Below are 12,397 nucleotides of genomic sequence, written 5' to 3'. Positions count from 1 at the left end.
AAAAAAAATTCCCAATGGGACAAATCCAAAAGAGGCAAACCAAAATCCCTTGTAGTCAAATAGCTAAAAGAACAATGACATTGTTTAAAAGCATTGGTTGCTCCTGAAAAGAACCTGGGTTCAGGTCCCAGCACCCATGTGGTCGCTTTGAAACTATCCTTCACTCTAGTTCCAAGGGATCTGATGCCCTTTTCTGGGCCTTCACTGTTACCAGACATTCAGTGGTGCATATACGTACATACGTACAGTCAAAGCACTCACGTGCCTGAAATAAAAGGAACAAATCACACACACACACAAAAAAAAAAAAAAACAGAATTTTTTTTCTTTTAATGTGCTGGCAGCAACAAACCAACACATTAAATTTAATTCAGGGAACAAGATACCGGACATCAACCTTCTCATCAGAACCATGAGAAGCCAACACAGAATGGGTTTTCCTTGGAGTACTAGGAAGAACAAAGAAAACCTGTCATCCTAGACTTTTATGCACAGAAGGAGAAAATTTGCCCAATTCAGCCAAATATAAGACATTTTGAATAAAATATAAAGATAGCCTGACAGAATTCCTCACTCAAAATTCTAAAACTTATATGTAGAAATAAAGAAAAAGTAAGAGTAATACATAGATATATGAATTAATATGGATTTTCCTTGATTTTCAAAAGTTAATTTCCAAATATAAAATGAATATCTTGCAAAGTTTTATGTATAAATAGAAAGAAAATGCAGGTAAATAATGTCATAAAGAGTTGGTGGGAAGTTCTTGCAAATATATGATTAAAACATTATTGTATTGTTTAGTATAAGATGAATATACATATGATAGACTACAGAGGAACCAGGAAAAAATGCAAATCTAAACATCCAACATAGGTAAGAAAGTGAAAAACTATAAAGGAGGTTAAATAATGTACAGGATTCCACAGCTGTGGTTTTTCTCTCTTTGATTCTCCGAGCCTTTTGGAGTTGGGTGATGCTCTTTCTTCGCTTTGGAGTTTTTAAGGCATCATTTCTTCACACTTTGCTCCTGTCTCATTCCCTATCTATCTTCCTTTCAGTATTCCAGTTCCACATGTTTACAGACCTCTGTTTTATTTTAGTTGTCTTTTCTTCTTTGAATTTGCATATTTTCTGTCATCCGAGCTTCAGCTTCATGTGCTCTTTCTGTGCTTAGCCTCGGCCATCTTTTCTCCAGTTCTATTACTCTTTGACTTTGGACTGAGATTACAACTGCGCCGTCCCTTTACCCTGAGAATCTTTCTCATTAAGAAGTTATTTCTTTGGACACTGTAAGACTAGCTCCTTGGCTCCTATCTTAGACATATTCAGAACCTAGTAAATGTGTTCAGGAAAAATGGGATGTCTATTAACGTCAAGTTTCTTACAGCCAATGAGCCTTATCTTCTATGTATCATAAGAGATCTTACTCTACTATCTAGAAATTTCTTGGCTGCACCTTAATATACCACACAATCCTACTTCATTTTGCTGCAGCAGAATATCTCCCTAAGAATGGACATTCACTTTGTCTGAGAGCCTCCCACTTCTTCGTCTCATGGAAGGAAGTAACAGAGTACACATACGCAAGTGGATGAGGTAAAGCCATGGGGACAAATTCCTTTATAGTAATCCATTCATGCAGAAATTATCATTCTGCAAAGGCAAGAGCTCACACATGCAAGAAAGTCACTTGTCCATTTATTGGGACTGCATTGTCATAACCCAGACACTTCCTACTAAGTCCCATCTCTCAACACCAAGGCAACATGCACTTTAGTGAGACCTTCCTTTCCCTGGTAGTAATATAAAGATAGTAGCTTCACATACCCACGCAAAAACTAGGTGTAACTGTCATCAGAGACTCTTACCCTCTGCAGTAGAATTGTTTAGGAAACCCAGTAAGCTCGTTGTGACCTGAACCGGGTCTAGGATTATGTTAAAGGGCAGTAGCTTCTAGTCAAAGGCCAGATTTTCAATCAAATTACAGAGACATCTTGGGTCACACACTACATAACTCCCTAGTGTATTTCATTTTAATTTTATCCTCATGGATACGTATTAGCCATGAGATTATGTATAACAAAAAATCTATACATCTCGGGAAATTCTCAGTGAAATGAATATACCTGTTCTGTTGATAGTGAGTTACTCAAGCCTCTTTGTCTAAGGTCTGCCTCTGCTTGTGCTATCTCAAAGACAACCTGATCCTATCGGTTACATCTGAAGCTGCTTCTACCACAGTTCATGGACCAGAGAGATTGTCCTGCCCAGGGATTTAAAAAAATTCTATGCTTCTCTCACCAATACATTACAGAGAGGGGTTTTGCAGTAGATGGAAGAAAATAGAGAACTCAGGAGGAAAAAGTTACCCTTGCAATTCTAGAATAAGCCCTATTTGATTATACTGGATCATTCTTTAATATATAATATAGTTGGATTTTAGCTTCTTGTGTTATTTAGGATTTTAACAGTCACCTTCATAAATGGAGTACAGAGGTTTCTTTTCTGTGCTTGGTCAGGTTATGAATAGTTCCAGTTTGTGGCTCAAATTCTACCTCTTAAAATTATAAGAGGATTTCATAGACCCACTCATCATGCCAGGTGGGAGGACCCCCTGACAAAGTCCTAACTGCATTCAAGGTTCCTAGTTTTTGAGTAAAATTTTGTTTATTTTATTTTCTTTATTTAAAAAAGATGAAGATTTTCACATGTACCAAACATCCATAAGTATTATTTTCTTATGATTTTATCCCCTATACATCTGTTCTCCCAATCTGTTTGCATTATTCTCGTTTAGATATTTCTGTAAGTATTTCTCTACTTTTAGGGTTTACCTCTACATTCATGCAGGATATTGGCTCCTTTATCTGTTACTGTAATTACAATATTATTTTTCTTTCTCATAATACAATGATGATTATTGACTTCTTAGATTTTTAAAATTTATCCTTTGATAATTTCATACATGTATATGATACACTCAAATCCTACCTATCCCCTTATCCCGAACTTCCAAACTACCTGAACTCCCATCTGACACAGATTTAAATCACCTTTTCAGTTCCTTTATTTTCAATAATGAAAACATCAAAATGTACAAATTTTCATGAATGGAGTTTGAAATATTCTATATTTGTGAAACAAGACCTGTACAATGTTTGCAATACATCTTGTCATGATCTAATATATTGTGTTTGCTGAACTGGCTTCAACACCCACTCACCCTTCCACACCTACCAACCAACTTTTATTATTTCTTCTCTTTGTTCTAGGTTCACAGCAATGGCTCCAAGTTTTAAGAAGGGTGAAGAGGAAGAGCAGTTTTCATAGATTTTACTAAGTTGATTCATTTTGGCTTATAAATTAACCTACCAATTTATTTATATTTTATTTTTGAAATCTTCTTTCTCTCTGTGTGTTTGCATGTGTGTATCTGTGTTTTGCCAGTTGTATGAATGCCGGTGCATGTACATGTTATCTGTCTTTCCAAGTGTGTGCCTCTGTGTGTATGTTGAGGATGCAGGATAACTTGTATGAGTCAGTTTTTTCTTTCCACCATGTGAGTTGTGGGGATTGAATCCAGGTCGTCAAAGTTGGTGGCAAAGACTTTTATCTGAGAAGCTATCTTACCAGAGCTTAAATATTTTAAATTGCACTTAATTGTGTTTGTTGGGGGGATGTTGGGGGGCATGTAATGCATGTGTCAGGAGACAATTTGCAGGTCAGTTCTCTGCAAGGGAATCCTGGGAATTGGACTCGGGTCAGATTTCAGGTTTGGTGACACATTCCTTCCTAACTGAGCCCTCTTCCAGGGCTCTGTTGATTATTTTAATCAGCTTTTGGCTTAAATGGTTTTTCTGTTTGTTTCCCTCCGTTCTATTTTATTGGTTTCTAGTGCGGTCTTTGTTATTTCCTTCTTTCTGCTTATCATGGAATCATTGACTATTTCTGTCTTGTATCTGATTTAAGATTGAAGCTACCATTATTGATTAGAGACATTTGCTCTTTATTAATATAAGGTTTCAATGAAATCAGTTTCAAAGTATGTGATATCTTGGTGATAACGCAAATATTCTAGTCATTTTGATTTCTTATATTTTAATTATAATTCGCCTAACACTCCCCTTTTGACCAAGCTGCTGCATGAGCATTTCATGTAGACTGGGTCCCAGATCTAAGCTCCTGTATCACCTCTCAGATTGTAGTGTCTTCTTTCACTGAGAGCCCCTCCTCAGTGAGTCTCTGGTAGGTTCAGATTGTATGCCAGTGCAGTGCAGTCCTCAGTGAAGCCTTGGGGAAGCTCCACAGACATCTGCCTTACTCTTCGCATCTCCTTGCTCTCAGCCCATCTGTGCTCTCACTAAAGCTTCCTTGTACCCCAGCTACACTCTCCTCAGTGCAGCAGGAGAACCACACACTGTTGGCACCTTGGAATTCTGTGCCTAAGATGAAGCTGGTTTCTGGAGTCATGTTTATCCTGGTCTCCCATCCAGTCAAAGATTACTGCAATCATTTCCTCCTATTCTTGGTTTGTTGATCGTTCCTAATGAGATGGCCCTGAGTTTTAGTTAAACTTTTTTTTTATACTTACTGAGATAATCAAGTGATTTTAATCCTATATTCCATTCATGTGTAGCATCTTATTAAAAGGTTGTTATATGCTAGGCCAAGCTACCATCCCAGTGATAAATCCCATATGGTCCTCGTGTGTGTTCTTTATAAGTGTGTGCTGATGAATTCACCTTGCCTGTGTTTGGTTAGGTTCTTTATTTCAAATCATTAAAGATATTGGCTCAGGGATTTCTTTCTTATAGGGATTTCTTTCTTACTTTTCATACTTTGTCTGGTTTTGATAATGCTGGTCTCTTGAATGTGTTTCTTTCCTTTTCTCTTTCTTTCTTTCTTTTTTTGAGACTTAGATGGATTAGTATCACTTTTTAAACCTTTGGCATCACTCTCCAGTAAGAGCCTGATCCTCTTGCTGATGCTGATGCTGTTGCTGTTGACAGGATTTTGATTACTTCTCATTACTATTTAAAATCTGTTCATATTTATTTTATGGTGAAGACTTGGTTAGCTGTATCTTTCAGAAGACAAAAATTCACCTCTCTCTTCCAAGTCATCTAAGGTTATTGATATATAATCATCCTCACTGTCATGCCTTATAGACCTTCTTTATTTCTGTAGAACTATATGTATCTTTAAGTTTATTTAATAACATGTTTTGGCTTCGGCTTTGTGTTATCTGATGGTTCATCTCTTTACTGCTTATTTCTTGTGTCTGAATGTCAACAAGGCACACAAAATCAATTCATGTACTAATCCTGATATTATATATCAGCATGCTCATCAAGTTTTTTAATCATGCTTTTATTTAGCTCAAACTTGTTGATTGTTCTATATTTTGAATCTTTACCCAGTGACTCCTGTCCTGTTACCATTGTTTGATGCCACACAGATTAGGAGACATATCCTTGCCTATGTATGTACACATTGTTTGTGTTTTCTGCCCGTTTATTTCCTAAAAATCTGTCAACATCTGTAAACTTCCCTGTGTTCAGTAGGAGGTAAAATGAAAATGTGGAATTCTGCATATGTAGTCTGAAGATGGAAGTAAGATTGTTCCAGCCACAGCAGTATGGACAACAGCATATTAACAGACAGGAAGTCGGAAGGACGGCAGAAGTAGCTATAATCCTTTTGTGGTAGTTTGAGTGTGTATCCCATGTTCTTGGACATTTGAATACTTGATCCCCAGGTGGTGGCAGTGTCTGCAGAGGTTTAGATGTGGCCTTGATGGAAGGAGTGTGTCACTGGAGGTTGGTTAGGAGACCATTTGCCCTTTGCTGTCTCTGCTTCAGCAATATGCTTCAGTGGCCTTGCTATTCCTACCACTATGGAATCTAAGCCCTAAGCAAAATAAACTGTCTCTTCTGTAAGTAGACATGGTCATGGTGCTTTAACAGAACAACAGAAGAACATCTAATAAACCGTTAAAGAATATTATAGGAATAATAAGGACAAACACTTGTAAATGTAAAATGTAATTCCAAGCTATCATTTCAGTTTCTTTTCTTTTTTTTTTTCTTCCTTTTGGAAGGAAAAGGAAGCAAAACTGGAATATATCTTATCATGGTTTGATAATCATGAAATAAGAATAGAACATGAAAAAAAGAATAAAACACTTTCCCAACATTTTCTTTAGTACTCATCAGAGGATAAAATGTTAAGAGATGCTCTCTCTCTCTCTCTCTCTCTCTCTCTCTCTCTCTCTCTCTCTCTCTCTCTGTTTTACTTGAATGAGTTAGTGTCTAGAAGCAATAGGTTGATGTTCATTGTCTTCCTCAAAGTCTCTCCCCCTTGAGCTTGCTATTTTAACCAGACAGAGAGTTCTTTATCCACCCTGCAGGCAGTGTGGTTACAGGTGCACATCACTCTGTCCGGATGTTTTGTGGATATTGAGATCCAAACTTAGATACCTGTGCTCATATGGCAAACACACTTGACCCACTGAATCATCTCTCCAACTCTTGATCTTTTTTATAGAACCTTTTCAGATTAACTAAAGAAATATCATCTGGGGCAGACTCTGTATGAGATGTTTATTAATTAAAATTAGCTGACCCACAACTATCAGAATCTTAACATTTTTTATTATCCCTATGTATGTGTTACTAGTTAATGGTGACTCTCCAATGCATAGAGATGTTGAAAACTATGCAATTCACCTTATGGCTCTATCATTGTCTAGAGTCATGAATCTTCTAAGTTCTGCTGACAGCCAGCGAAGATAGTTGTGGGAAACAAATCCATTATTCCCCCAAACACTGACCTACAAAGTACATGGATCATTTCAATTTCCATCCCATTGAGAAAACTGGACATAAAACCATTCCTGCCTTAAATGAACAATGAGAGAGCAAAAAGAATCCAGCCTCTATAAAGACATGCAACACCCAAAAGTGGTATTGCTGGGTCCAGGGGTAGGTTGATCCCGAATTTCCTGAGGAACCGCCACACTGCATTTCAGAGTGGTTGCACAAGTTTGCATTCCCACCAGCAATGGATGAGTGTACCCCTTTCTCCACACCCTCTCCAGCAAAGGCTATCATTGGTGTTTTTGATTTTAGCCATTCTAACAGGTGTAAGATAGTATCAAGAGAGGCCCTATCATACAACAAAAGCAAATGCACAACTATGTTCATAGCAGCATTGTTTGTAATAGCCAGAACCTGGAAACAACCTAGATGCCCTTCAATGGAAGAATGGATGAAGAAAGTATGGAATATATACATATTAGAGTATTACTCAGCAGTAAAAAACAAGGACTTCTTGACGTTTGCGTACAAATAGATGGAAATAGAAAACACTATCCTGAGTGAGGTAAGCCAGACCCAAAAAGAGGAACATGGGATGTAATCACTCATATTTGGTTTTTAGCCATAAATAAAGGACAGTGAGCTTATAATTCGTGATCCTAGAGAAGCTAAATAATAAGATGAATCCAAAGACAAACATATAGGCATCCTCCTGAATATTAACCTTCATCAGGCGATGAAAGGAGACAGAGACAGAGACCCAAATTGGAGCACCAGACAGAAATCTCAAGGTCCAAATCAGGAGCAGAAGGAGGGGGAGCACGAGCAAGGAACTCAGGACCGCGAGGGGTGCACCCACACACTGAAACAATGGGGATGTTCTATTGGGAACTCACCAAGACCAGCTGGCCTGGGTCTGAAGAAGCATGGGATAAAACCGGACTTGCTGAACATAGCGGACAATGAGGACTACTGAGAACTCAAGAACAATGGCAATGGGTTTTTGATCCTACTGCACATACTGGCTTTGGGGGAGCCTAGGCAGTTTGGATGCTCAACTTACTAAACCTGGATGGAGGTGGGCGGTCCTTGGACTTCCCACAGGTCAGGGAACCCTGATTACTCTTCAAGCTGATGAGGGAGAGGGACTTGATAGGGGAAGGGGAAGGAAAAGGGAAGCAGGGGGCGGGGAAGAGACAGAAATCCTTAATGAATAAATAAATTAATAAAAAATAAAGAAAAAAAAGACATGCAACACTCCAAAGTTTTAAGGAGGACATTAGATGATAATTAACATTCTAAAAACTGAGAGAAAATATGACATCTAGTCAGAAGCCATCAGCAAGACTCTGGGAGCTATCACTTAGTTCTTTTGCAAAATGAGCCCAGCTGGAGATGATGAGGGAAACATATGAAGTCAAAAAACTCCATTTTCCCAAGAATGAACACCACTCCCATGGAAGCCAAGGCTTTCATACCTGGAAAGTCTTCTTCCATCAAAGTCCACTGCCATCCACTGTTTTATCCCTTTGATGCGTCATCCTTGTTGTCCCTGGAATGTGACAGGGAGGATGACTTTCAGTGAAGAAGGCCCCTTAGGTTCAGGTGAGGACTCCAAACATAAAGGACTATATGGTGAGCAATAGACAGAACCATGTGGCAAGATGACATTACTGAACAACTGCTAAAGCCTTGGGTTTTTTGGTTCTGAATTTCTTGTTATAAGAGAAAATTATTTCTGTTTTATTTAACTGCTGTTGCACTATTATTTTGGAGTTTCAGTTAGTGAACAATAGCAATCCTAACTGACATAATGGGATTTCTCACACATGCAGTTCACTATTTCTTGGAACAAGAGAATGCCAATGCTTATGTTTTGAGGTAAGGTCCCATGTAGACCAGGCAGGCTTCCAATGATTTTTGTAACAGAAGATGATGTTGGTCTTCCTGGATCCACCTCTCATGTTCTGCAATTGTAGACCTACACCACCACCCTTGTCTAGAATGCTGTTCTTAAAGTAACTGTCTTCATCTATCCAAAAGTCATTAACACTGTCTCAAAAGATCCCCAAAGTATCAATATATACATTAAGAATCCAGCTATTTCAGTAAACCTATCACAATAATTTGGTGAATTATCCTCTAGAAGGTTAAAAACTCAACAGTGTATCTATCATTGGTACAAACAACATGAAAAAATTAAAAAATAACATTTAAACAATATGTGATAAGGTAGTTGTTGTTTATAATTAAAGGAAGTATACTACAGGCAGGGAAGCTTAGTATTTAATTGAATGGGAAGAAGAAATTTATCCTCCACATTTAATAAAAAGTAGACTATATTAAAGCAAAATGTAAAAAATTGGCATACTATATCAGTTGATTTTCTCACTGTTGTGATCAAACACATTAAGGAAAACTAGGCATGGAAGGAAGGAGAGGAAGAAGGAAGGGAGGGTGTATTTGGGTTCACTGGATTGAGGGAATAGAATCTATCCTGGCAGGAAAGGCATGACTGCAGGAAGAGGAGGTGGCTGCTGCTGTCGCACACTCAGTCAGGAAGCAGCGTGGTCATTGGTTTACCTTCTTTCCCCCAACTCCTGGGATGGCACTGCTCATGTTTACAGTGCATCTTCCTTCCCTGGTTATGCTCTGGAGATGCCATGACAGAAATGGTCATCCGTGTGCCTCCTAGGTGATTCTGAAGATTAGTATCACATAGATAAATGGGAGAATATTGATAAATGAAGCCATAAGGTAGCCAAAGTGCCTTTTATATCTAGCAGATAACAAAATGATACAGTCAGTTGGGAACCTAAGAATGAGTTTATGAATAAATTGCCAAAAAATCACATAACTAACTTCTACCTGACTTTATGACCATGAAAGAAATGAGACAAATGAGAATTGTTTCCAAAAATTCTTCAAAACAGATATGTTTCCAGAAGGTGTCCATTTTTCAATTTGGAGATTTGGTTATAATTTTTTCATGTCCACTGTGGGAAGAGTTGTCCCTAACTCCATTTTATTTCTTGTGATGCTGATTCATTGGTTTTATTTTGGGGCCTCATAACTTACAAACTGACAATGTGTGGAAAAAAGAAAATTTATTCCCTTCTGATTTCCTTGGCTCCAGTGAGCCTTCTATAATAACATATAAATAAAGCATGTATTGCATATATATTTTTAAAAAGTCAATGCCATGCTTGCCAACAGCCTTCATTAGTGAAGATAAACCTGTAGTTTGGATATTAATTTTTCTATAGTATGGGGTGAATCAATTCTGTCCTACTTCTTGCTATTGTTATTTATGACTATCCAAAGAATAGAGCCTTGAAAAACCAAACTCCAGAAACATGACTGGCTGGAAAACAATATGAAATACTGATTTATAATGAAATAGTTAGATTTTCCTGGTATATTAACCTATTAAACATTTTATTTTTTATTCACACTGAAATCAGTATCCCTGCTACCAGTGGGTTAAAGTGTGGCCTTTCTGTTTTGTTTTGTTTTTTGGGTTTTTTTTTTTTTGCCTAGAAAGCTGCTTATTGAACAGTATGAATAGATGTTACCACATAATTAGAATTAATGCATAGTGGGTTTTTTTTGGCATATGGCGACTTGAGGAAGTAAATGCCAAGTGTAAATTGTTCAATAAGGAGTCCATGTTTTCTTTTTTCCTGCTGAGAAATGGCTGGACAAGAGAAATCTGTCCAAAAAAAATCATAATCTTTGTGACCATTACTGCTAACCACATGGTCTAATGAGTCACTATGGGAGGTGGCAAACTGAAAGGACTAACTTAAAGTTTAAATGATCATGAGCAAAATTAAAATACAAAAATATGATTAAAGTAGGAAACAAAATCTTAGAGGCATAGTCACTTTATCTCAATAGAATGAGTAGAAAAGGCCGAGGACCGCAACTCTGCCGGCCATGGAGTTCGACTGTGAGGCCGTGAGGAGGCTGCTGGGCAAGTACAAGTTCAGAGATCTGACGGTAGAAGAGCTGAAGAATGTGAACATGTTCTTCCCACACTTCAGATATTCCATGGACACCTACGTTTTCAAAGATACTTCCCAAAAAGACCTGCTGAACTTCACTGGTACTATTCCTGTGATGTATCAGGGGAATACGTACAACATACCCATTCGCTTCTGGATTTTGGATTCTCACCCTTTTGCTCCACCCATTTGCTTCTTGAAGCCAACTGCAAACATGGAAATCTCAGTTGGAAAACATGTGGACGCCAAAGGCAGAATATACTTGCCCTATCTCCAAAACTGAAGCCATCCTAAGTCTGTCGTTGTTGGATTAATTAAAGAAATGATCGCCAAGTTTCAAGAGGAACTTCCTCTCTATTCGGTGCCATCATCCAACGAAGCGCAGCTTGCTAGCCTATATTGCAAAAATCACTGAAGGTGTCTCAGACATAAATTCAAGGGGCTGGACAAATCATGAGACTAAAATAGCGAATAAAATCACTGTGGTCGGAAGTGGAGATTTGGGTATTGCCTGCACAATGGCAATTTCAGCAAAGGGCATTGCAGACAAGCTGCTCCTTTTAGACCTCTCCGATGGGACTAACCAAGGAATGATGGACCTTGATATCTTCAACCTGCCTAATGTAGAGATCAGCAAAGATTTGTCTGCCTCTGCTCATTCCAAGGTGGTGATCTTCACAGCCAACTCTTTGGGTGGTTCTGAATCCTACCTTCATCCCGTGCAAAGCAATGTAGACATGTTCAGAGCTCTTGTCCTGGCTCTGGGACATTACAGTCAACATGCTGTCTTGCTTGTTGCATCTCAACCAGTGGAAATCATGAGCTATATGACATGGAAGCTGAGCACATTTCCCGCAAATAGAGTGATTGGGATTGGATGCAATCTGGACTCACAGAGATTACAATACATTATTACGAATGTTTTGAAGGCACAGACTCCAGGCAAAGAAGTATGGGTTATTGGTGAACAGGGAGAAAACAAAGGTGTTCATGGAGTGGCCGTGACGGGGTAATGAGTCATAGCTCTCTGGCACAGCTGTCCAGCAGAGCCATGGAACTGTTGAGGGTAAAGGGTCAGAGATCTTGGTCTGTTGGCCTGTCTGTGGCTGACCTGGTGGACACTATTGTAAACAATAAAAAGAAGGTGCATTCTGTATCAACTCTAGCAAAGGGATGTTATGGTTTAGATAATGAAGTGTTCTTAAGTTTGCTGTGCATCCTGGGAACCCGTGGAGTATCCACAGTCATCAAAACCACTGCAGGAGAAGACACAATGACTGACATACTCCAAAACAGTGGATCTTCAATCCACAGTCTCCAGTAACAGCTGAAACTCTGATGTCCGAGTGCAGTCTCCTGACGGGGGAAGCTTATTTAATTTTGCCAGCACACACAGTTTTGGTAACTTCCACAACTTGGTATTTCACACACAGCCTTTATAGTAGGCGATGTTTTAGTTAGCTTTATAATTTGAATCCTTGAGAAGTTAGAGAACGGGAAAGGATCTGATTTCTTTTGGAGTTTCTGTTGTTTAGAGCTGTCACTTTAAACCGCACATCCTAACTTCAG

General features: G+C 38.5%; 1 pseudogene; it reads left to right on the top strand.

Annotated features, from left to right (window-relative positions):
* The first annotated feature begins 10,760 nt into the window (after positions 1–10,760).
* Positions 10,761–12,167, top strand: LOC102000338 (annotated as a pseudogene).
* Positions 12,168–12,397: the final 230 nt, after the last annotated feature.

The sequence above is a fragment of the Microtus ochrogaster genome, chromosome 16 (genome assembly GCF_000317375.1).
Source record: "Microtus ochrogaster isolate Prairie Vole_2 chromosome 16, MicOch1.0, whole genome shotgun sequence".
In the NCBI taxonomy this organism is placed as follows: Eukaryota; Metazoa; Chordata; class Mammalia; order Rodentia; family Cricetidae; genus Microtus; species Microtus ochrogaster.
The sequence above is the reverse complement of the archived record's forward strand: the minus strand, read 5'-3'. Positions and strand labels throughout refer to the sequence as shown.